At 37.4% G+C, this 27,951-nt stretch overlaps 1 protein-coding gene across 1 annotated transcript in view; it reads right to left on the bottom strand.

Moving 5' to 3' along the window:
* Window positions 1-27,951, bottom strand: part of ARHGEF38 (Rho guanine nucleotide exchange factor 38) — a gene marked incomplete at its 3' end in the record, with an annotated part of 140,111 nt that overhangs the window by 73,480 nt on the left and 38,680 nt on the right. The window lies entirely within an intron of this gene.

The following is a 27,951-nucleotide window of genomic DNA, read 5'->3' as shown; positions in this document are numbered from 1 at the left end:
AACAGTAAGCATTTGAAATGCCAAACCTTGCTGCTTCCATCGACTGTTCCTGTAAACATCTTATTTGGGATTTCTAGAGTGAATGTGCAGTTTTTCATGCAAAGAAAGTGGGGGGGTGGTGTGCTGCATCTGTTCCCTCTGCCTTTTTCTTTATTTTGACCAATATATACCAATATGACCCCAATATACATATACCCCAATATACCCCAATGACCCCAATATACATATACATATTCCTATAAAACCAGAGCACGAAGAAGATTTAAGTCACTTATTCAGTACTTTTATTAACTGCCATCTATGAGGGTACGTACTAGTGTGTATGAATTTAGAACACTTTAATGCTTATACAGCAGAAGTCAGACCTTACTCTAGGCAAGTAACTATTTTCAAAGCTGTTTTAAAACCACAGATGTTCTAAAAGTGATGACAAGTAGATGTGCCGAGTTGCTTCCTGCTTTTTTCTTAAAAGAAATGTGAATGGAAATTTCACCAAACATGTTCTACTAATTAAAGATTCATCATATTTTGTAACTTCATGCGCACCCTCAAAAACCAGTATAATCATTCCTGGATCTTAGAGCTGGTGCTTATGATATTTTATTTATTCATCCATCTCTCCCTCATTAACTATTTCCTGAGGTCCTTCTATGTATCAAGAATTGTAATAGAAACCCAACTCTGTCTTAGGCATTGGATGATTAGTAGAGGGATGACCAACCATCCTAAACTATCTAAATAGAATTTGATGAGATATGTGCCCTGATTTTGCTGGATCTTACTCTAAATTTTTCTCTTGAGTTTAAGTCTAATCTCCTTTCATAATCAAATAATGACTAGTTGGCTTATGAACAGATTGGTACAGACTCCACTGGGCTACCACAGGGAATAGGAGTAGGTGACTTTCTCCATGGTTTACTGCAGGTGGGGTCATAGGTGGATAATCATGTCATCAATACTCAAGTCATGGAAAAGCTTCACAGGTGGAAAGCAGAATTGCCTGTTCCAAACCAGGTCAGTATTTTAGGGGTGAGAGGGACAGGGGGTTCAGCTAAGGATCAAAAAAGGAGGCCAAGAAATGAAGGGGAATTGGGAACAAGGGATATAGGAGAAGAGGCAGATGTGGAGGAATTCTGGAGACGAAAGTGAACAATGTAGTTTCATCTTCATACTCTCAGCATCTGTCTCTTTGGGTGAGCTAAGTCTGTGGTAAGGGAAGGGGAGAGGAGGAAGGAGTCAGGTTGCTCATCTTTTTTTTTTTTTTTAAAGATTTTATTTATTTATTTGACAGACAGAGATCACAAGTAGACAGAGAGGCAGGCGGGGGCGGGGGGGGAGGAAGCAGGCTCCCCGCTGAGCAGAGAGCCCGATGCAGGACTCGATCCCAGGACCCTGAGATCATGACCTGAGCCGAACGAAGGCAGCGGCTTAACCCACTGAGCCACCCAGGTGCCCCAGGTTGCTCATCTTTTTATCCCATCCTTTTTTTATTTTGACTCAGCTGTTGTGCCCCATACCAGACAGAGATATTATTCTGATAAGGATATTCTGTTATTAAACATGAAGCATTGTTTCACATTCCACGTTTTTAAAAATTTGGTGACTGTGTCAATTATTTCTTATGCAATATGACCTAGATATCCACATTCCTTCCAAGCATCATGGGAAATTCCTCACCTTCCTATCATCAGTCTTGTCCTCAAGAAAACTTCCATCCCCAGCCTTATTTATAATCAAATTTCACATGGTTCTATGTAATGGATTTATTTCAATACTTTAAGTATTATTTAATTTTATATTTAAAATTTTAAATTTAAAGAAGATTTTATGTCTTCTAAAATAATCTGTATCTCCGTATTGTATCATTACATTGCAATCATTATTAGCTCTTAAGGTATCTAAGTATCTCATGAAATGTTCCTTTAAGTAGTTATTCTAATTGGATAGGGCACATAGGACTCTTTTGCCTGAAATCTATAGCTACTCAAGACTCTCAGTTTCTATTTTATAAAATGTATTTAATATTACACAGAATATCTAAAGGGCAGATAATAGTTACATGACTCTTTTTGTTAAATGATAATTTTCAATAGCTAAAAATGTCATATATTTCTGGGTACCACTTATTTAACACATTATTTATTCTAAGGAATGGCTTTATGCATTGAGTATTAATTAAATAACAATGGGATAAATTTGCATACTGCAAAATATGTTTCCCAAAAATTGTATATGAATCAGATTTTGGGGAGAGGAGCAGAGGGATAGTCTTTTTTTTTTTTTTTTTTAAGATTTTATTTATCTATTTGAGAGAAAGAACATGATGGGGGAAGAGGGAGGGAGAGAACCAAGCTACCTGCTCAACAGGGAGTACAATGCAGGGCTTGATCCCAGGACCCTATAATCTGAGCCAAAGGCAGAGGCTTAACCTACTGAGCCACCCATGTGCTCAGTGACAGAGAGTCTTAGGAAGACTCTATGCTGAGCATGGAGCCTGACATGGGACTTGATCTCATGACCTGGAGATCACAACCTGAGCAGAAACCAAGAGTTGGACACTCAACTGACTGAGCCATCCAGGTGGCTCCAGATTAGTTCATTTTAGATGTGCTAGTTGAATTTTTCTTAAAATCATATTTTGAAATGAATGCTTCTAACATAAAAATTCCATCCCCAATTTTCTTGCTTTATATGATAAAAGATCAGATGTAATTGATACAGTGTACCTTGTTGTTATTTAATTTTGTTATGAAAACTTTATTCTGAAAAGTTTAAATCCTTTGTATTTATTATTTCACATGTCATTACAGCTTCTCTGTAAGATATGAATGAGTTTGAAGATAGGAAAATTCATGTGAAGAGAGGTGTCATGCTCAAAATTAGGAAGTCAGGACAGAGTTGGGACTAGAAATTGACCCTTTAATCCTATACTTTAGTCCATTACCAGCAAATACTTACAGAATATTTTGTCATCGCTGGATTTTTTGGCTTGTTCCCGAGTTTTTCACTAAGTTGTCACTTCTACAATTTCTTTCTCAAGGTCAGAATCCTGCATATCTGTCTAACTTAGATTTTAAATTCATTTTTTCAAGGATTTAATTCTATATTCTATCTATAATCTCAGCTCAATGTAGCAAATACTAAGTAACAAAATATAGCATTTAATTTCATTTCTTTTTGAAGGACAGAAAGGATTAAAACATCAATTGGCCTGTATCACCATGGGCCTATGGGGATTCTGTGAATCATGAAATAAATTCACATTCAGTCACTGCTTTGCCAGGAACAAACAAATGTCTGATCTAAATAGGCTTTTAAAACCAGTAGATGACTTTATAATTATTGATATAAATTCAAAGAAGCATTTATATTTATTTATTAATCATTCACTAGAAATGAGCAATGCTCTAAAAGCTTAAGCTGAGTTATATTTTAAATGGATTATAATTTTATTTTTTGGGAAAAAAAGATTTAGTCTAAGTATACATTATCCTAAGCAAACGTACAAAACAAAAAAATTAAAGGTTAGTGTTTCTGGTGGCAACTTAATACTTTGCTTTACAAACATATTTATCACAAGATATACTTCAAATGGCAAGTTCTCATTACACTTTATTAATGTTGAATTTATAGTTGTGTGCATGCAAAACTCCCCAGGTATAAATATCTAAGTAAAGGAAAACAGACTTATAACATTTCATCAATTCAGAGACTACAATCACTGGGGTAGAATTACTTTGTACCCCACAAGCACCTTACACCCACTGTGTTCAAAACATTCCTTGCATTTTCCTGCATTTATTTCCTGGCCTGAGCTCTTGTGCTCACAAATGCTTTGCCCTCATGATACCTTGCAACATTCTACCTGTTTGAAATGAAGATGGTAGTGACAGTGTTTGTCCAATAGTTTTGACCATCTCTCTGTCCTTTCTGTTGCTTTTTTGGGGGAAGCCACAGTTTCCCAACTCTACCTGATCTGGTGGAATTGTCTGACATGATGCTCTGCTCCCTTCCCTGTTCCCTACAGGGTAAGCATATGACCTAGCTGGCCACAGGCATTGGCTCAGGATGGGCAGGTTCCCAAGCAGAACCAATGAGAATCTTCCTTGATTTTCAATGAATGGTTCTTGGGAAGTAGAAGGGCCTGGTTTATAATGCCTTAAGTATGTAAGTTTCTGTCTTTATCAGTTATCTTTGTGGAGAGTTTGACTGTGATCAAGTTGATAGAGAGAGAGGGAAGGCTAAGCTTCGATCTCTCTTGCCTAAAGCAAGACATCCTTATTACAGAAGCTAATAAATTGCCTTTTTATTTAAGCTAGTTTGAATTTTGTTACCTGTAACCAATAGGGAACTAATACACTTTTCTTTATTTCTAGCCCCAAATCTCACTTCCTCTTAAGAAAAGATTCCTGCTCTCTTGATTAAAATTAACCTCTTCCTCTCCTTTGCTTCCATGACTCTTGCTTTGTATGACTCAATGCTGATATTGAAACCCACCATATATACCAGAGATATTTATTAATTTATCTGTCTCTATGTCAAAACTGTGAACTCCTCCAGGACATTTGTCTTTGGAGTTATTTGAATACCCCACTGTATCTAATATACTACTTGGCCCATATCTAGTTACCCAATGGAATTTTGACCATTTAAATGGAATCTAATCACATAATTCAAATGATATATTTACTCTGTGGAAGCCATCAATAAATGTTCCTTGTAATCACTCTATTGGGCTCTGAAAAACAAGTACAGTGTAAAAGATCAAAAGTGGTATGAAGAAAAAAAATAAAAATCACCTAACTTCCTTGTTAAAAATATCATATTAAGTGGATCTTTTATAACTTTCTACTTAATTTTTATCTACAAAGGCAAACTGTTGTACTCAGTTTGGCTATTAGTATACCTGGAAAATTTGCTGACAGAGAGCAAATTTCCTGTTAGTTTACACTTGGGAAATTCCTGTTTATTGTTTTCTGTTTAATGAGCCCTGGGACACTCAGCCTAAAACCCAGTCACAGAAAGAATAAACAGTCTGAGGTGTCAGCAGATCTCCAATCGTGGACACCTTTAAAAATGAACATTGAAAAGAAGTCTAGGGGGTGCCTAGGTGGCTCAGTGGGTTAATGTCTCTGCCTTTGGCTCAGGTCGTGGTCCCAGGGTGCTGGGATTGAGCCCCGAGTTGGGCTCTCTGCTCAGCAGGGAGCCTGCTTCCCTTCCTCTCTCTCTGCCTGCCTCTCTGCCTGCTTGTGATCTCTGTCTGTCAAATAAATAAATAAAATTTTAAAAAAAGAAGAAAAAGAAAAGAAGTCTAGGAACAAACTCTTAAAAAAACCCAAACACTATTATCATAAAAGTAGTTCATGTTCATTGTAGAAAATTAAAGATGGGCAGATAAGTAAAAGAAAGACTACACAAACAGCTAGAATCCTACCACATAGCAATAACCATGGATATTCTGAGGTATGTCCCGTCAAGTTGTTTTTCTCTGAGTGTGTACATCTGTACAAAAGACTATACACTTCAAATTATGTTTTAAAATTTGCCTTTTTTAAGGGTGCCTGCGTGGCTCAATAAGTTAAGCATCTGGCTCAGGTCATGACGCCAGAGTCCTGGAATTGAGCCCGGGTTGGGTTTCCTGCTCAGCAGGGAGTCTGCTTCTTCCTCCCTTTGCCCCTCCCCTTGCTCATGCTCTCTCTTGCTCTCTCTCTCTCAACCAAATAAAAATAAAATCTTTAAAAACAAATTAAATTAAAAAAATAAAATAAAATAAAAATAAATTAAATTAAATTAAATTTGCCTTTTTAAACTTAGTGTAACAGGAACATCTTTTTATGCCATTGATCTTCCTCAATTGCACCATTTTTAATGTCGACATTATGTAGAAATACTTTAGTCTATTTAACCAGTCACTAAATCTTTGAAATCTAAATAGAATGTCATTTTCACTATTATAAGCAGCTCTCCTGGCTAAAACCTGGTTTACACACATGATTATTTCCATATGATAAATTTCATAAGTATAACTATGGAGCTAAAGTTATTAATATTTCTTAAGGAGTTTAGCAAGTCTTGACAAATTTTAGCAGCAACTACAAACATTGTTTTTCTTCTAATAACTGCAGATTAAAAGACCTCAATTAGATAATACTGTCCTGACCTCAATTTAGAAATATATTTTTCGGCTTCTAATTTGATGATCAAAACCACACAGCTTTAAAGTTATACACACACACACAATTGTAGAAGAGCGATGACAATAAATAACATAGATTTTGCAGATCATAGTGATTTCCATCAATCAAATTCTTCTCTGGAAACTGTTTCTGGAAAAGATTTCAGTGTTTCTATTTGATGTGGTTTGATAGTAAATCTAGGTTCAACATAGGGTCCAATATTGGGCCCTTAATTAGAATTCATACTGAGGAAATCATAATGAGGAAAGCAACTTGAATATTGTCTGGTTCGGTCTTATAGAATGCTGGTCCCATCCACCCCTTCTAGAAGGCATTTCCATGCACAGCATTATGGGGAAACCTAGGTGCGTTCTCTAGATTAGTTTGCCCCATTATTAATCCTGGAGCCTAAAGGCCAAATGATATTAAGACTGTAACTGTAAAAAGTATGAGAAGAAAGGAAGAAACCTGAAAAGGTATAGAAACCTACAAGAAGTGGAAACCCAGTGGGGACATTCTGAGAGGAAAGAACCAGGTCCTGTTTTATTTTTTTAGTGAGGTAATTGAGAAGGAAAGGCTTGTGAGACAGAAATTGCAGCAAGTAGAAAAGAGGATGTTGGCAGAAGGCCCTGGCAACCACAGGGCTAGGATAATTATCTAATTACTAGGGCATTTACTCAGACAGTTGGCTTCTGGATTACAAAGCTTTTCAGGGTAAACTAGCCATTATTTCATCAGGTTTCCCAAAACTGCTGATTTGTGTGTGTAAGATTTCCTGCTGTGAAGCTAGATTCTAAACTGGCTAATTGAGTCCAACTACAAATTGAATCAATATCACAGCTAGATAGCAAGTCTTTTAACTAATCTTGCAGCTAAATGCCCAACTTGCCTGGTAACTATCGGGAAACATTCTAGGCCAGAAGACAGAACGTGGACAGACCTCTTTCGGGATGTCAATCCCTTTGCAAAAGTAAGGTTGGGATTCTGAGACAAACATCTCACTCAGCTTGTGAAAGAGGAAGAGCAGAGCCCACAGAGGAGAGTAAAGGCCAAGCCAGAGACTACGGTCCCATTTAAGAAATTCCCGAGACCTCTGAGAGAGGAAGAGGATCGAGAAGTTCCTTCCAAACTTTGTTTTGACTACTAATAGAAAAGTCAACTTCTATTGTTATCCTCGGATAAAAGCAAATAGTTGATCAAGGGTCCCGGACTTTGTTTCTCTTACCTGCCTTGACACAGGGACAGGCAGGAAAGAAGTTACTTGGGGTTAGCGGTGGTCTTCACATTTGCTCTTCTTTCCTACTTAGAGTTTTGTATGAAATGCCCAGATGACAAAAAATACTGCTAGGAATAGCCCTTCTGAGCTAAAGATCCAGTAAATCTTACGACCCTTAGATTCTAAATTCTAAATTCTAAAACTCTAAATTTAAACTCTAAAATTTAGAATTCTAAATTCTAAATTCTAAAAAGAAAGCATGGAATAAACACTTAAGTTATATTGTCAAAATACAGAGGGCAGGTGTTTGGGCACTCCATGTTGTAACTGAACCACTAAATTCCAGATTCCAAATCCCAGGGTCATGACTAGTTCACTCCTGTGTCACCTGGACCTCAGATTATCAATAGTTTCACCCCACTATCTCTAGCATTCTTTGAGCCTTTCTTTTTTTTTTTTTTTTTTTTTGTCTTTCTTTCTCTCTTTCTCTCTTTCTTTCTTTCTTTCTTTCTTTCTTTCTTTTTTTGGTGACTCCATATCAGGTCCTACTTTGTGCCTCTGAAAAAGCTTCTAAACTCATACTTTTTCCTGGTTGCCCAAATCAGCTTGCTTGATACTTTTGGTCTTTCATGAATGTAAGTTTAATAAGGTTTACAACACAATGATAAACTCTCCTCCTTTACAACATTCAGTTCATCTAAGTTGCCTACAGAAAAGACCCCAATTCCTCAGCATGACAGTTTTGTCTGGCTAAGACCTACCTTGTCTTATTCCAGTTATTTTTATTTTATAAGAACCAACTGCTCCAATCAAAAGGAATGGCTTGTCCTCACACTTGCCACATGCTACCTCACTTACAACTGATGACCTACAAATTTTGGGCTCCTGTACTGCTCTCCTGACCATACATTTGCCTAACTGGTATTTATTTGATATAGATTTTTTTTTATAATTTTATTTATTTATTTGACAGAGGAAAGATCACAAGTAGGCAGAGAGGCAGGCAGAGAGAGAGGAGGAAGCAGGCTCCCTGCTGAGCAGAGAACCCGATGTGGGGCTCGATCCCAGGACCCTGGGATCATGACCTGAGCCAAAGGCAGAGGCTTTAACCCACTGAGCCACCCAGGCGCCCCTATTTGATATAGATTTATTTGATATAGATTCTGTCCCTTCACCAGGACTTCCTAGACCATCCACACAGCCTGATGTCGTTCATAAACAATCAATAAGCAATTATTGCTGCTCACATCCCAGATACTGTATTAGGTCTTGGGGAAAGAGACAAAAATCCATGCCTCACAAAGGACACAAGTAAATGAGATAAATAAGTAAAATATATAGTATATAAACAGGGTTAAATGCTATAGGGATAAAATCAAGCAGAGATTGGGAACTTGGGAGAAGTTATAGCACTGGGAATGCCTCACCCAAATCCCCTTGGTCCTAAATGTTCCTATATACACTGAAGAGCTTCCTGCTGCTACTCTCTTTCTCTATCTAAAAGGCTTTCTCTGACCACAGATTCCTACTCTGTCTACATAAAAGGAAATCCAGTATGTCAGGAATGAACACTGCCAGGAGCATCCCTCAAACAACATCTAACAGGAATTGGTGGATCAATAACCTTCACATGTCACAGCTCTGAGGTGTGTCCCTAGAGCCCCCAATGGGATGTGAGCTCCAGTGGGTTTCAGAAGCAATGTCTTCCTGAATATATCTACATTGTGTTTTTTCTTTTCTGTTTCATGTCCTTAGTCCTTTACTGCTGTTCCAGGGGATCATCTCTCAAATAAATGGCTTGCTCTAAAATGCTTTTTATCTGGATCTGCTTCTGAAGGAATCCAGTGTAAGACAGAGGGAGGTGGTCAAGGAATGTTTTACTGAGTGACGGCATGACGAAGGTGAAGGAGCCAGCCATGAGGTTTTCTAGGGGAAGGACTTTCAAGGCAAAGAAAACAGCAAGAGCAAAGGGCTTGAAACAATAGTGTTCCTGGCTTGTTCACTGAACACAGAGATGGCCAGAATGTAGGAATAGACAGGGTTAGAGGGAATGAGGAATCAGCTTGCATAGGACCTTGTAGGACATTGTAAGAATATTAGGTTTAATCAGAATGAGATGAGAAGCCATTGGAAGGTTTTGAGTCGAAAAGGGAAATGATCTGACTGATATTTTTAGAAGAATTACATTGGCTGCTTGATTGAGACAAGGATGGGAAAAAGAGAGATGTGTCTTGAGGCAGGTGTAATAGTCTAGGTAGTTATTGGTGGGTTCTTCAATCAGAGTGGATGTAGTGGAGGAGGTAAAAAGTGGTCTAATTCTGCATGAATTTTGAAGGCAGAGATGATGGAATTTGCTGGTAGATCCAATATAGAGTTTAAGAGAAAGAAAAGTCAAGGATGACACCAAAGATTTTTGCCCAAGCTGCCATCCACTAAGGTGAGAGTGACTACAGAGAGAACAAATTTTAAAAGGAAATTTGGGAGCTCAGCTTTGGACTAATGTTAAATTGGAGATGCCTTGTGGACGATCACATAGAAATTTGACTGGGGAGTTGGATATAAACAGAGCAAGCTTTCAGGGAAAATGTCTAGGCTGGAGATAAACATTTGTCAACCATTAGCGTGGTAGAGGGGATTGAAAGGCATGAAACCAGATCAGATCCTCAACAGAGTGAATGTAAACAAAAGAAAGAAGAGGGCCACAGGCTGAGCCTTGATCTACTCTGCTGTTTAGCAAAGTTCGAGTAGTATGGGGAAACCAGGTGCACATGGAGTCTTGGAATACAGGAAAAGGAAATGGTTCTATCAAATGCTGTTAAGAGGTCAGGAAAGTGAGTGCCTCCATCTGCTAATGTCTAAAGCAATTGTTTGCTGCATAACTAATTAGCATAACTAATCAGGAACACCTTCTGTTGTGATCATTTCTTGAAATACATCTTTGATTGTTATTTGGCTTCTTATGTGTTTATAAGTTATTTTCTTGACCGGTTGTAAACTCTTCTAGGGCAGGACTATGACATAAATTTCCTTGATTCCCATGCAGAACTCAGAGGAGGGCATTGTATGTAATAGATACTTGACAAACACTTAACCTTTTAATTTACATATTCAACTAAAATACCACATTCTTCATGAAATATGGCCTAGTTAATCTGTCTGAAAGTGATCTGTCCCTTCTGTGAACTCCAATAACACTCATTGTTTGCACTTATCAATTATTGCTTTGCATTACACATTATCATTTCATAGCTGTGAGTCTTGTCATCTCTAACTAGGAACCCTTAGTCTTTGATGGCAAGGATGAGTTTCACATGTCTTTATGTATTCCAAGTGGTCTAAAATTAATTAATTAATTAACTCATGTAATCACCAACCTTGTCTGCATTCAAAGTGCCTTAAATAAGTGCTTATTAATAAATATAATTTTCCCCAATATGTATTTTCTTTCTGGCCCAGCACTATTTAGTCTTTGGAGTCCAAGATTTATGGCCCCGTACTGATTTGCACAGCCATATTGATCTATGCCTGAGTAAAGCTGCCCCATCATCTCTGGCATTTCATTCGGGAGGCTTATAACATCATGATACTAATTACAGCCACTAAAATTTTGTTGCTTATTTTCACAAATAAAAGCAAATTAAAATAATGGTTTACACAACTCAGTTCTGAGAAGTGAGATGATGAACACAAGATCATGTTACCCAGGCGAAAGGATGACTTTCCTAGATATTAAAACAGATCTGTGTACCACATCTCTCTCTCCCTCTCTCTCTCTCTCTCTCCCTTTTTCAATTCTGGGCATACCAACCCCTGCACTGAACTGGAAAATGCATTCATTTATCTCCTCACTTGGCCCAGCAGGTTTTGATCTGGAATATAGATTATAAAAATTAGAGAAAACTGAAATTGCCACAAAATGGAGCTTATGAGGTGCTTATAAATATAACAACACAGAGGAGAGCTTCCATCATAAAGCTATAATACAAGGATTAAAAAGAAATCCCTCATTTTTTGAGTTGAAGTTTTTCTGAACCAGCAAAGATAAGAGATTTCCTACCCATGAAAAGAATTTTCACGTACTAGAATATTGATATATCAGTTCCACACCCAACTAAATCTGAATCCAATCTGACAGCAAACTATATGCCTTCCAAGATGAAAAAACAGAAAAGTCCTTTCCAAGGAAAATGGGGAAGTGCATGGTGATGACTCTGTCAGTAACTTGAGAAAGAGGTCAGTTACATATTATATATTAATGCAGTCACTTTGTGGTTGCCAGCACCATTTACTTGCATGATTTTTATTTTTAAATTTAACATTGCATAATTATAATCTTTTCCAGCACTTAAGAATTGTCCTTATTGAAAAAAAAATTTTTTTAAGTAAGTTCTACAACTAATGTGGGACTTAAACTCACAACCCTGAAACCAAGAATTGCATGCTCTACCTACTGAGCCTACCAGGTGCCCCAAGAACTGCCCTTACTAGTAAATGTTTTAAAAAGTAAATAAAGAGTGATTGATACTTTTTTCTGACTTTTCTAATATGACTTTAAGTATCTGACCTTATAATGGTGAAACAATGGCCCAGATTATGTAATAAATGTTATAGTTTTACAAAGGGGGTGAAAATGAAGTCTCTGATTAAAAAAACTTAACAGTGTGGTTATATAGATCATGGGATTCTTCATTGTGATGTGATCTTAGTAGCCATGAAAATCAGTATTTTTAATTTATTGAAGAATATGTGTATTGATATTTAAAGCAGACTTCCAGTAAGAGTATGATATTTTATTATTTTTAAATTTTTTTAAAGGTTTTATTTATTCATTTGACAGGAAGAGAAAGTGTGCAAGCAGGGGGAGCAATAGAGGAAGAGAGAGAAGCAGGCTCTCTGCTAAGGAGGGAGCCTGATGCAGGACTTGATCATGACCTGAGCCTCCCAGGTGCCCCAAGAGTATAATATTTTAAAATAAGCACATTAGCTCAGAAATGTCAGCAAGAAGAAGAATTAGACATTCAAACATATTTCTTTGAGTCATTGGTCCCAGCATCTCAATTAGAGTTAATGTGAGTTGCTTTGATTTTCTCAGATTCTTATTTAATATAATGAACAGAATTCCTATTTATGCTCTGCTTTCTGACTTTCTGAGCAGCTTTTGTTTTCCTATTATCAGCCTAGCTTTGATCTCTGCAGTCTGAAGTCTGTGAAGTCCTGTGACTGAGGAGTCTGGCATCAGGAACTGCTGAACTATAGGGGAGAAGAGACCAGACTGAGTAGGACAGAGAAGTGAGAAAGGGATTTACTTGGCTTTTCCCTACATCTGTTTTGCAATCTAGAAGGACTTCTGGTATTCCAAGCATAGAAGGAGACGCAGGAAGTTATTATTATTTTTTGAATGTTTTATTTATTTATTTTAGAGGGAAAGAGCACACATGTGTGAGCAGGAGGCAGGGCTGTGGGTGAGGGGCATAGGGGGAGGGAGAGGGAGAGAGACTCTCCAGAGGACTCTGTGTTGAGTGTGGAGCCTGACATAAGGCTCAATCCCATGATCCTGAGATCAGGACCTGAGCTGAAACCAAGGGTCAAATGCTCAACTGACTGAGCCACCCAGGTGCCCTGATACACAGGAAATTATTATATGCTACAGAGTCCCTCTAAACAACCTAATGTGTGTTCTTACACTAGAAATACAGTCTCTATCTTTCTGAAACCACAATAAAAAGAGGATTCATTGAAAAGTTTGACAAAAATCAAAGTAAGAAAAGAAAAGATTTTGTTCTTACATATATAATATTACATGTTTATTTAAAAGCATCATGTGGGGGTGCCTAGGTGGCTCAGTGGGTTAAGCCTCTGCCTTTGGCTCAGGTCATGATCTCAGGGTCCAGGGATCAAGCCCCGCATCAGGCTCTCTGCTCAGCAGTGGGCCTGCTTCCTCCCCTCTCTCTCTCTGCCTGACTCTCTGCCTACTTGTGATCTGTCTGTCAAATAAATAAATAAAATCTTAAAAAAAAATCATCATGTGGTTAAAGAGAGAAAGGAAGAGAGAGGAAGAAAATAAGGGCATTATATTTTTAAACTTTTAATTTTTAAATATAGTTGTAGATCCATATGCAATAAAAAAATCATTTTTTTCATTTTTGTGTGTATACACAGAAGGTCCTGTGTCCCCTCTGCCCAGTTGCCCCAGTTGTAATATCTTGTAAATGTATAGTACATGTGCACTGGATTTTGATGTGATTGATAGAATATACTATGAATGGAATATGGTGACTATTTGTATAAATGAGACATGTCTATGAGAAATCAACATCTTGATTCCACTTAGTTCAGGGCAATTTTTATGGAGAAAACAGAGTTTTAGAAAGTAAGTTTAAAATAAATTTAGAATAATTTAAGTTTAAAATAAATTTAAGAAATGTATGGTCAGTGTGCCAAGGTGAAATACTTTTGAGGCCCAGAATATAATCTGAAAATTTTGCAAGTTAACAGAGACATGAATAGTAGCTGGGTAATTATATGAGGCCAGAATTAATCTGAAACCAAAACCAGACAATGATATTATAGGAAAAGAAAACTGTGGACCAGTATCTCTCATGAATATAGATACCAAAATCCTTCATAAAATATTAGCAAATTGAATCTAACAATGTATATGAAGAATTATACATCATGATTGAATGGGATTTATTTCAGATATATAAGACTGATTCAACATTCAAAAATCAATTAATGTTATCCATCACCACTCAACAAATTAAAAAAGAAAAATTACATGGTCATATCAGTAGATATAGAAAAAGCATCTGACAAAACCCAATACCCATTTATGATAAAACTCTCAATAACTAGAAACAGAGAAGACTTTCCTCAACTTGATAAAAAAAAGTCTAGATAATTCAATATGACAAAAAAATTAAATAAATAAAAGGTACACAGATTGGAGAGGAAGAAATAAAACTGTCTTTGCTCACAGGTTACATGATTGTCTATATAGGAAATCCAAAAGAACCCACCAAAAAAAAACCCTCCTGCTACTTAAAAATAATTACAACAAGTTTGCAGAACATAGGGTTAATATGCAAAAGTCAATGGTTTTTTGTATACTAGCAATGAACAGTAGAATTTGAAATTAAAAACACAATATCATTTGCATTAGCACTCCAAAAATTGAAACACTTAGCTATAAATCTATCAAAATATGTACAGGACATATATGAGGGAACAAATTGGAAGACTGATACTACCTGACTTCAAGACTTACTATTAAGCTTCAGTAATCAAGACAGTGTAGTGTTGGCAAAAGGAAAGGCAAATAGGAGCGAGAGAGGCAAGATGGCAGAGGAGTAGCAGACTGAAATGACATCACGTTGCAAGAGTTGAGCTAGATAGTTATCAAACCATTCCAAATACCTACAAACTCAACAGGATATAGAAGAGAAGAGCAGCAACTATAGGAACAGAAAATCAACCACTTTCTGAACAGTAGGACATGTAGAGAAGTGAATCCAAAGCAACGGGAAGATAGACTAGGGGGGGAGGGGCCAGCTCCCAGCAAGTGGTGGAGCAGTGGAGCACAAAATCAGAACTTTTAGAAGTCTGCTCCACTGAGGGACATCGCTCCAGAGGCTAAACCGGGGGTGGAGCCCTCTCGGGGACAGTGTGGTCTCAGTTCCTACGGGGTCACAGAAGGATCTGGGGTGTCTGAGTGTAGCAGAGCTCGCAGGTATTAGAGCAGAGAAGCCAAATACAGAGACAGAGCCGAGGAGTGAGGTCTCAACTCGAGGTTACCTTAAACCATGATCTGTGGCACAGTCAGACCACTTGTCTTTGAGCAGGGACCCCACAAGTGACAGATCCAGGGAGATTCACCTTTCTCCTCTGGAGGCAGGAAACTACTGGGTTTGCAGACTCCAAATGGGGCTCTGCGCCAGAGACAGAAATGCTCAGTCGCAGGCCAGGTGAGCCCAGAGCGCAGCCAGAGACCAGGGAGACAGGAATGATTGCTTATTTCTGAGGGCGCACTGAGGATTGGGGCCCCAAGCTCTCAGCTCCTCCAGGCTGGAGATTGGGAGGTGACCATTTTCAATGCCTTCCTCCAGAGCTCTACGGAAAGCGTTCAGGGAACAAAAACTCCCGAAAGCGAACTGAGCAGATTTCTTAGCCTGGCCCCTGGCAAGGGCTACACAATGCCACCTCCAGCAAAGACATTTGAGAATCACTACAACAGGCTCCTCCCCCAGAAGATCAGCAAGAACATCCAGCCAAGACCAAGCTCACTGAATATCAGTGGGATATCAGAGCTAGGGGAAAGCAATGCATGGAATTCATGGTTTTCTCCCCATGATCCTTTAGTCTTACAAAGTTAAATTAAATTTTTTAAATTTTTTTCTTATTCTAATTTTTTTTAACTTTTCCTCTGTCCTCTTTTAACCTTTTTTTAACTAGTTTATCTTAACTAAAAAAAAAAAAAAAATCTTTTTAAACCTTCACTATTATAGTTATATTTTATCCTTCATTGTATTTAACCTTATTTTTTGTATACATATTGGGTGTTCTTGTTTGTTTGTTTTTTGGATACAATTTCTTCTAATAGATCAAAATATACCCTAAATCTAGCACACGGCTTTGTTCTAGTCTCCAGCCTGAGCACATTCTTCTTTTTTTTTTTTTTCCTTTTTTCTTTTTCCAACCAACTTATCTTATCAATTCCTTTTTTAGAATTTTTTTAAGTTTTCAACTTTACAGTCATATTCCATCCCTTCATCGTGTTTACCCTTATTTTTGTATATATATCTTTTTCTTTTTTTTAAATATTGGGAGGCAGTTTCTTCTAAGAAACCAAAATACACCCAAAATCAAGTGTGTGGCTCTGTTCTATTCACCAGTGTGATTTATATAATAAATAATATATTATATTAATTACATATATAATATATATTATATATATTACATATTACATATACATATATTACATATATACATATACATATATATACATATATATATATATATATATATTTTTTTTAATTTCTTTTTGCTCCTGTTCTTCTCCCCCTGGTTTGGGGTCTCTTCTGACATGGTTGGTGTACATTTTTCTGGGGTGTTTGCCACCCTTTTTGTATTTTATTCTCTCATTCATATATTCTTATCTGGATAAAATGACAAGGCAGAAAAACTCACTATAAAAAAAAAGAACAAGAGGCAGTACTAATGGCTAGGGACCTAGATCTGACATTAGTAATATGTCAGATCTAGAGTTCAGAATGATGATTCTCAAGGTGCTAGTTGGGCTCAAAAATGGCATGGAATATATTAGAAATACCCTGTCTGGAGAAATAAAATCCCTTTCTGGAGAAATAAAAGAACTAAAATCTAACCAAGCTGAAATCAAAAAAGGTATTAAAGAGGTGCAATCAAGAATGGAGGCTCTTACTGCTAGGGTAAATGAGGCAGAAGAGAGAATTAGTGATATAGAAGACCAAATGACAGAGAATAAAGAAGCTGAGCAAAAGAGAGACAAACAACTACTAGACTATAAGGGGAGAATTCGAGAGATAAGTGATACCGTAAGATGAAACAATAAGAGAATAATTGGGATTCCAGAAGAAGAAGAATGAGAGAGGGACAGAAGGCATATTGGAGCAAATTATAAGAGAGAATTTCCCTAATATGGCAAAGGGAACAAGCATCAAAATCCAGGAGGCACAGAGAACCCCCGTCAAAATCAATAAAAATAAGTCCACACCCTGTCATCTAATAGTGAAACTTACTAGTGACACATGGGGCAAGAGGCCGGTGACCCCCTGTGACAAAGAGAAAATCCTGAAAGCAGCTTGGGTCAAGAAATTTGTAACATACAACAGTAGAATTATTAGATTGGCAGCAGACTTATCCACAGAGACCTGGCAGGCCAGAAAGAACTGGCATCATATATTCAGAGCACTAAATGAGAAAAATATGCAGCCAAGAATACTATATCCAGATAGGCTATTATTGAAAATAGGAGAGATAAAAAGATTCCAAGACAAACAAAAATAAAAAGAATTTGCAAACACCAAACCAGCCCTACAGGAAATATTGAAAGGGGTCACCTAAGCAAAGAGAGAGCCTAAAAGTAAAAGAAAAGAAAGGAACAGAGACAATACACAGTACCAGTCACCTTGCAGACAATACAATGGCACTAAATTCATATCTTTCAAAGTTACCCTGAATGTAAATGGGCTAAACACCCCAATCAAAAGACACAGGGTATCAGAATGGATAAAAAAACAAGACCCATATGTATACTGTCTGCAAGAAACTCATTTTAGACCCAAAGACACCTCCAGATTGAAAGCGAGGGGGTAGAAAACAATTTACCATGCCAATGGACATCACAAGAAAGCTGGGGTGGCAATCCTTACATCAGCTCAATTAGATTTTAAGCCAAAGACTATAATAAGATATGAGGAAGGACACTATATCATACTCAAAGGGTCTGTCCAACAAGAAGGTCTAACTATCTTAAATATCTATGCCCCTAACATGGGAGCAGCCAATTATATAAACCAATTAATAACAAAATCAAAGAAACACATCAACAATAATACAATAATAAGAGGGGACATTAACACCCCCCTCATTGAAATGGACAGATCATCCAAGCAAAAGATCAACAAGGAAATAAAGGCCTTAAATGACACACTAGACCAGATGGACATCACAGATATATTCAAAACATTCCATCCCAAAGCAACAGAATACAGATTCTTCTCTAGTGCACATGGAACATTCTCCAGAATAGATCACATCCTGGGTCATAAATCAGGTCTCAGCCTGTATCAAAAGATTGGGATCATTCCCTGCATATTTTCAGACCATAATGCTTTGAAACTATAACTCAACCTCAGGAGGAAAGTTGGAAAGAACCCAAATACAAGGAGACTAAAGAGCATCCGTCTAAAGAATGAATGGGTCAACCAGGAAATTAAAGAAGAATTGAAAAAAAATTCATGGAAACAAATGATAATGAAAACAGAATGGTTCAAAATCTGTGGGACACAGCAAAGGCAGTCCTGAGAGGAAAATATATAGCCATATAAGCCTTTCTCAAGAAACAAGAAAGGTCTCAAATCACACCCTAACCCTACACCAAAGGAGCTGGAGAAAGAACAGCAAAGAAAGCCTAAATCCAGCAAGAGAAAAATAATAAAAATCAGAGCAGAAATTAATAAAACAGAAACCAAAAAAACAATAGAACAAATCAACAAAACTGGAAGTGGTTCTTTGAAGGAATTAATGAGATTGATAAACCCCTGGCCAGACTTACCAAAAAGAAAAGAGAAACGACCCAAATTAATAAAGTCATGATGAAAGAGGAGAGATCACAACCAACACCAAAGAAATACAAATAATTACAAAAACATATTATGAGCAACTATACACCAGCAAATTTGACAATCTGGAAATGGACGCATTCCTAGACACATATAAACTACAAAAACTGAACCAGGAAGAAATAGAAAACCTGAATAGACTCATAACCAGTAAGGACATTGAAGTAGTCATCAAAAATCTCCCAACAAACAAGAGCCCAGGGCCAGATGGCTTCTCAGGGGAATTTTACCAAACATTTAAAGAATTAATACCTATTCTCCTAAAACTGTTTAAAAAATTAGAAATGGAAGGAAAACTTCCAAACTCATTTTATGAGGCCAGCATCAACTTGATCCCCAAACCAGACAAAGACCCCATCAAAAAAAAGAATTACAGACCAATATCCTTGATGAACACAGATGCAAAAATTCTCACCAAAATACTTGCCAATAGGATCCAATAGTACATTAAAAGGATATTCACCACAACCAGTGGGATTTATTCCTGGGCTGCAAGGTTGGTTCAACATCCACAAATCAATCAATGTTATACAATACATTAATAAAAGAAAGAACAAGAACCATATAATACTCTCAATAGATGCTAAAAAAGCATTTGACAAAATACAGCATCCTTTCTTGATCAAAACTCTTCACAGTGTTGGGATAGAAAGCACATACCTCAATATCATCAAAGCCATCTACAAAAAACCCACAGCGAATATCATTCTCAATGGGGAAAAACTGAGAGCTTTTCCGCTAAGATCAGGAACACAGCAGTGATGTCCACTATCACCACTGCTATTTAGCATAGTACTAGAAGTCCTAGCCTCAACAATCAGACAATAAAAAGAAATTAAAGGCATCTGAATCGGCAAAGAGGAAGTGAAACTCTCACCCTTTGCAGATGATATGATACGTTGTATGGAAAACCCAAAAGACTCCACTCCAAAACTGCTAGAACTTGTACAGGAATTCAGCAGTGTCAGGATATAAAATCAATGCACAGAAGTTATTTGCATTTCTGTACACCAACAACAAGAAAGAAGAAAGAGAAATTAAGGAGTCAACCCCATTTACAATTGCACCCAAAACCATAAGATACCTAGGAATAAACCTAACCAAAGAGGCAAAGAACCCATACTCAGAAAACTATAAAGTACTCATGGAAGAAATGGAGGAAGACACAAAGAAATGAAAAAGTGTTCCATGCTCATGGCTTGGAAGAACAAATATTGTGAAAATGTCTATGCTATCTAAAGCAATCTACACATTTAATGCAATCCCTATCACAATATCATCAATTTTTTCCCAAGAAATGGAACAAATAATCCTAAAATTTATATGGAACCAGAAAAGACTTTGAATAGCCAGAAGAATGTTGAAAAAGAAAACCAAAGTTGGTGGCATCACAATTCCAGACTTCAAGGTCTATTACAAAGCTGTTATCAAAGTAAATTGGGGAAAATCAGAGGGGGAAACAAACCATGGGAGACTGTGGACTCTGAGAAACAAACTGAGGGTTTTGGAAGGGAGGGGTTGGGGGGATGTGTCAGCCTGGTGGTGGGTATTAAGGAGGGCACGTATTGCATGGAGCACTGGGTGTGGTGCAGAAACAATGAATCTTGGAACACTGAAAAAATAAAATTAAATTAAAAATAAAAGAAAACAAAGCTGTAATCATCAAGACAGTATGGTACAGGCACAAAAACAGACACATAGATCAATGGAACAGAATAGAGAGCCCAGAAATGGACCCTCAACTCTATGGTCAACTAATTTTTGACAAAACAGGAAAGAATGTCCAATGGAAAAAAGACAGTCTCTTCAACAAATGGTGTTGGGATAATTGGACAGCCACATGCAGAATGATGAAATTGAAGTATTTCATTACACCACACACAAAAATAGACTCAAAATGGATGAAAGACCTCAATTTGAGACAGGAATCCATCAAAATCCTTAAGGAGAACACAGGCAGCAACCTCTCCGACCTCAGCCGCAGCAACTTCTTCCTAGAAACCTTGCCAAAGACAGGGACAAAAACGAGCTATTGGGACTTCAAGTTCAAAAGCTTTTGCAAGGAAAGGAAAGAGTCAACAAAACCAAAAGACAGCCGACAGAATGGAAGAAGATATTTGCAAGTGACATATCAGATAAAAGGCTAGTATCCAAAATCTATAAAGAACTTATCAAACTCAACACCCAAAGAACAAATAATCCAATCAAGAAATGGGCAGAGGACATGAACAGACATTTCTGCAAAGAAGACATCCAGATGGCCAACAGACACATGAAAAAGTGCTCCACATCACTCGGCATCAGGGAAATACAAATCAAAACCACAATGAGATACCACCTCACACCAGTCAGAATGGCTAAAATTAACAAGTCAGTAAATGACAGATGTTGGCAAGGACACGGAGAAAGGGGAACCCTCCTACACTCTTGATGGGAATGCAAGCTGGTGCAGCCACTCTGGGAAACAGAATGGAGGTTCCTCAAAAAGTTGAAAATAGAGCTACCCTACAACCCAGCAATCTCACTACTGGGTATTTACCCTAAAGATACAAACGTAGTGATCCGAAGGGGCACATGCACCTGAATGTTTATAGCAGCAATGTCCACAATAGCCAAAGTATGGAAAGAACCTAGATGCCCATCAACTAGAGAAAGAAGAAGTGGTATATATATAGAATGGAATACTATGCAGCCATCAAAAGAAATGAAATCTTGCCATTTGCGACGACGTGGATGGAAGTAGAGGGTATTATGCTGAGCGAAATAAGTCAGTCAGATAAAGAAAATTATCATATGATCTCCCTGATATGCAGAATTTTAGAGGCAGCATGTGGGGTTTGGGGGGTAGGGAAGGAAAAAATGAAACAAGATGGAATTGGGAGGGAGACAAACTTAATCTTACTTAATCTCACAAAACAGACTGAGGGTTGCCAGGGGGAGGGCGGTAGGGAGAGGGTGGTGGGGTTATGGACATTGTGAAAGGTATGTGCTATGGTGAGTGCTGTGAAGTGTATAAACTTGACGATTCACAGACCTGTACCCCTGGGACGAATAATACATTATATTATTATATGTTACATTATATGTTAATAAAAACAAAAAAGAAAAGGCAAATAGATCAATGGAACAGAATAGACACCTCAGAAATACACCCACACTAATGTAGTCAGCTGATATTCTCTAATAAATGATGCTGGAACAACTGGACATCTACATGTAAAAAAAAAAAATGAATCTAAATGCAGATCTTATGCCCTTCACCAAAATTAACTTAGAATGGATCACAAACCTAAATGTAAAATGCAATACTATAAAAACACCTAGAAGATAAAATAAGAGAAAACCTAGATGGCTTTGGGTCTGGTGATGACTTTTTAGACACGTCACCAAAGTCATAATTCATGAAAGAATGGGTTGATAAGTTGGACTTTATTAAGTTTAAATAATTCTGTTCTGTGAAGGACAATGTCAAGAGAATGAGAAGACAGGCCTCAGAGGGGGAGAAATTATTTGCAAAAGGCACCTCTGATAAAGGACTGTTGTTCAAATTATACAAAGAACCCTCAAAACTCAACAGTAAGAAAAGAAACAACCTGATTAAAAAATGAGCCAAAGACTTTAATGGATACCGTTAACACAAGACACACAGAGATAGCAAATAAGCATATGAAATGATGTTCCACATCACAAGTCATCAGAAAAATGCAAATTAAAACAACCATGAGATATCACTACATAGGTATCTGAATGGCCCAAACCCAGAACATTCACAATGCCAAATGCTACAGAGGATGTGAAGCAACAGGAACCCTTATTGATTGCTGGTAGGAATTCAGAATGACACAGTCAATTTGAAAGATAGTTTGGTAGGTTTTTATAAAACTAAATATATTCTTACCATATAATGCAGACATTATGCCATTTGGTTTTTACGCTAATGAACTGAAAACTTGTCAAACAAAAACAAACACATGGGTGTTTATAGCAACCTTATTCATAATTACCTAAGCTTGGAAGTAATGAAGATGTCCTTCAGTAGGTGAATGGATAAATTAAACCATGGTATATCCAGAAGAGTAGTATTCAGCCTTAAAAATAAATGAGCTGTTAACCCATGAAAAGATGTGAAGGAAACTAAAAAGAATATTACTAAGTTCAAGAAGCCCATCTGAAAAGGCTACAGAAATACCTCATGATCTGTAAAGTGCAATAAAGCAAAGCACAATAAAACAAGGTATGCCTGTACATATTGCATGATTTCGACTCTATGACATTCTGGAAAAGGCACAAGTCAGTAAAAAGATCAGTGACTGCCATTGGATTGGGTTGGGATGGACAAACAGGTAAAGCACAGAGGAGTTTTAGAGCAGTGAACATACTGTCCATGACACCATAATGATGGATATGTATCATTATGTGTCTGTCAAAACCCACAGACAATACCAAGAGTGAACAGTAAACTATGAGATGTGGGTGATCATAATGTATCTGTAGAGGTTCATCAGCTGTAGCAAATGGGACACTTTGGTGGGGGATGTTAATAATGGGGGAAGTTGTGCATATGTGCGGCCAGGGATTGTATGGGAAATCTCTGTACCTTCTATCTCAACTTTGTTGTGAACAAAGAATTAAAAAATTAGGTCTTAACAAAAAGAGTAGCTGGGTAATAGAAAAAAAAAAGAAAGGGAAAAATTTGCATGGTTGCCTACTAAGCAAAAATGAATGACTATTACTTCTGGCAACAGTTAAAGTCATTTAGTGAAGGTGACAGCTAGAAAAGACAATTTGACAAGAGTCCTTCTAGGACACTTAAAAATTCATGACCAAATAGATTTGTTCACCTACGGTTTCTTCTGTTTGGTATGCAGCCAAAGTTTTAGTAAATTGCTTTAAGAAGCTCTAATTATTTATCATCTACCTACAAAAGCTAAGTATATTTTAATACTTACTAAATATTTCTGTAGTTGTTCTTTTCTTTCTTGTTCCAGTGAACTGCTATAACTCATAACCGTAATTCTGTCCTTTGTTCAGTGAGAGTAGCAAAATTTCATTACGTTGTTTGAATTCTTCTTGTGGGGAAGTGGGAAGTTTGAATTTCTCTTATTGGGACTGGGCTGGGGTGGGAGGGTGTTGAAGACATTCACACAGAACTGAGCATAATGTCCCAGAGTGCATCCAAGGAGTAAAACTAAAACTGAGATGCAAGCAAACTGTCTAGGCACAGCATCTGTGTAGTGTGTAACTCATGGGAGCACTGGTCACACAGTGAGGCAGCCAGAGGCTAGACACTACTGAGGTGGAACCTAGCTTTGAGCTGTCAAGCCAGACATGTCTTGTTCAACTGGAGACCTCGAAACAGAGGGCAGGAGTTGGAAGACTAGGTGATTTCCAGAACAGGTGCTGAAGCTACAAATCCCTTTTATCTAGAACAACAATGGGTTCCCTTTGGTAAGGAGGGCGCCATTAAAATCACAGCAAACTCCAAAGGGATATAAAAATCATGTACATTACTACATTAAAACATCATGACTATAGCTTCAATGTGTAGGACATAAATTGGGCCATGGCCATCTTTTTGGTTGTATATGGATTTTCATGGTATTGCAATATTTGAACAGTGTTTTAGTTATTATAATGCTTTTACGTCCTCTCCTCCCAGTCTCTTTTCTGAGATGCTTTCATCTACATTGTGCTCTGGGGGCTTGGCAAGCCCTCCTCTTACATAAGCTTCTGTAATAGGGCTGACTCCATAGTTTAAACTACAGCAAATTCCCTCGGGTGAGAGGCAGAGCAGAGAGCTGAATGCCCTGGGTTCTGTGATCTCTTCCCTTCCCCTTTGAGGAAAAAAGGGCAAGTTGGGAATTTGTCCTAATTTCCTGTCTTTCATGATTCCCTGTTTTAGGACTTGCCTCCCCCTCTTCGGACCCTAAGAGAGAGGTAAGGTAGTGTGTTAGTACAGCGTGCTATGTTGCATATGTCATACCGAACAATTGCTGGACATAGTGTTGTCCCTGCCGTCATGACCCTAAACACCTCACTGTTAAACTGGGCATGCGTGATAACACTGGCAGCGCCACTTTCCAACTGGGGGCTCTTCACCCAGAGAGAGCATTGATATTGTTTTCCTCAAATGTGGGTCTCCCAATAAATAAAAGAAAACAGTTTCCATTTAAATTGGTATTTGTTATCTGTGGTTAAAAATAGAACATGTGAACATATTTTTCAGGGAGAAGAGATTCCATAATGGCATATAGGGTATGATTCCAATTTCACAATTAGTCAGGAAACAAAAATATTTACAGTACTTACTTCTAAGTGATAGAGCTATGGGTGACTATTTTCTTCTATATATTCTAATAAAAATTCTTTTAAAAATTACTGCTATAAAAATATTACCGCTATATAGGGTACACAAATTTTAACAGAAAATTCCAACTGAACTCTTATCAGCCCGAAGTCATAGGATACTTTTGCTCTTTTTTCTGAAAACACAAAATTTCATAATTCACACAATTAGCTAATGTTAGCAAAATCCAAAATTAATAAGTAGAATACCATATAAATAAAAATCTGCTAAATGTATATATAAACATATACACTTATAAATGCAATACCCTTGGAAGGGTAGAAAGAAGCTAGTAATGGTCTTTAGAGAAGGAAATTGAGTAACTATAGACATTACTGTGTCTTTGAGATTTTTGGTACTTTTGTGTTATGTGAATTTTTTAAAAATTAAAGATATAATTAAAAACAAAGAAAAATAAAAACACATGTTTAGATTCCTACTCTCTTCAGTCACTTTTTGGTCCCTTCCTTACACGTAAAGCTCTTTTCCATTGTTAGATTAGTTTGCTCTGGCTTTGATTTATTTTGACTTACTGCCAAAAATGTACAATCTCTCCTATTGCCATGTTTGGATAATAAATAACTAGAACCTGTTTTCCCACTAAATGTTTTAACACTGAATGTTGTTGATAATTTTTCCTTCTTTGCAAAACCTCTCACAATGCTGCTGTTAAAGAATATGTAACTGCTGAGTTTGACCCTGATTTCAGGGAGGTGAAGTTTTGTTTATAGAAAAGCCTTGAAGTTACAATTAAGATATATAACCATGATTGTCACGGAACAGTTGCCAACTCAAGGGCCAGGTCTAGACACTCAGGAGTACCCTGACTCATTCGTGCAAGCTCACTGGGATAACCTAATGCTTTTCTCAGTTTTCAGCTTCCTCCTTTCAATTTTAACTTCCATATACTACCTTGTTTCTTCTGAGACTAAAAAGGCATGAATCAGATGTGTCAAGAGAAAGCGTGAGGCAGTGCAACAGAGCAAAGATAATCAGCAATGGAGGCAAAGATGGTTTCTCAACAAGAGAAAAAACATGGACTAGATGACTTCCCAAAGTCTCTTCCAGAGTAGCTTGCACATGTACAATATTTACTTTTGTTGCCTCAGGTTTAGGTAAGTATGGTTTGCAGATTGTTCTCATGGTTATATAAACACTGTATGTATTAATTTATAAATTTTGACACTAACTGATGATAGGTGGTTTGTGTGCAAAGACTGTGTTATTTAAACATTTAGAAGGGAAATAAAGACATGAAGGAAATAATGAACATTGAAAAGGTGGTAAGGTTAATAAACTCGTGGCATAAATTAAGTACCTCAGCACTCATAAATGTTTCATGTGAATTCCTGAGCATCTATTTAGTTAGTCAAGGTTTAAAGAATTAAAAAGTGGGGGAAATGTTGCTGGGGCAGGAGAACTGAGAAAACATCTGAATAACTACTATTTTAATGTGAGTGGAGGGGACCAAGTAGACCACTAGAAGGAAATCAAGTTCCACAAGGAGGCAGACAGAGAGCACCGAAAGATCTAAGCAAAGAGAAGTGCCAGTTGTGGAAAATCAACAAGCTATAAACCATCTGAATAGAATAACAAGGGAAATAGGAGTTAGAAGTGAGAAAACAGTAATTCAAAGTATTGAGAGTAAAAGTTAAACATGCCAGTTAAACTATATATCATCATGAGGGAAATATTTTATTTTACACAGTCTGAAACACTAATTCTGAAAATTGTTCTTAAGAGTTACACAGTAAGCAAAAATAAGAAAAACAAAGCAAAAACACAATGATTAGAGTGCATATATGAGATTATAGCTCAACAATGGAATGTATAATGGTGGGGCCAGTTTAACTCACCCGTGTGGTAAACAGTTTAAAATTGAGAACATTTGCATACCAAATAAACATCTTATTCCATTTGATTAAAAAAAAAAAAAAGGTGCTCTTTAGAAAGCAGGCACGATGTGGGGGAGGGGCAGAGGACGAGAGAGAATCTTAAGCAGGCTCCATGCATGGAACGAACACCAGGCTTCATCTCGTGACCTGAGATCATGACCCAAGATGGAATCAAAAGTCAGGTGCTTAACTGATTAAGGCACCCAGGTGCCCCATATTGTCTTTTTTAATATTGATCATTAACTCATCACAAGTACAGACTTTCGGTAAATTGTGCTTATTTTGAAATGTCTTAGTCACATATGGTTTTATACATATTATGTATTTAACATACAACTTAAAAAGGTAAAGAGAATACAGGCCATTCTTTTAAATGCAGAGGTTTTTTTTAAAGATTTTGTTTATTTATTTGACAGAATGAGAGACAGCAAGAGAGAGAACACAAGGGGGACTGGGAGTGGGAAAGGGAGAAGCAGGCTTCCCGCTGAGCAGGGAGCCCAACATGGGGCAGGGTTCTCGATCCCAGGACCCTGAGATCATGACCTGAGCCACCTAAGCTCCCCTAGATAATTCTTTCAGAGTCAAGAGAGAGTTTTTGCTTTTTTAAGATAGCAGGTAATGGTGATGGATTGATCCAATAGGGAGGGTAAAATCAACATACAAGAGGAAGAAAGGACACTGGCAGAAGTGAAATCCTTGAGGAAGCCTGAGGGGATAGAATTCAAGGCATTAGTAGAGAAGTTTTCCTTAATTAGAAGCAAACAACTAGCCAGCTGACATGGGTAGAGATGCAGGTAAGTTGATAGGTGTGGTGTTGAGAGAGTACATCTTCTTATTGTGTCTATTTTCCCAATGAAATGATGAGAAAGGACTTTAGCCCTTGTGGCATCCAAAACTTGTTAGGGAGAGGGAACCAATGGGAGTGGGCTAGAAGACA

This window comes from Martes martes, assembly GCF_963455335.1.
Source record: "Martes martes genome assembly, chromosome: 2".
Taxonomy (NCBI): Eukaryota; Metazoa; Chordata; class Mammalia; order Carnivora; family Mustelidae; genus Martes; species Martes martes.
Note: the sequence above shows the minus strand (reverse complement) of the source record. Positions and strands in the feature narration are given on the sequence as shown.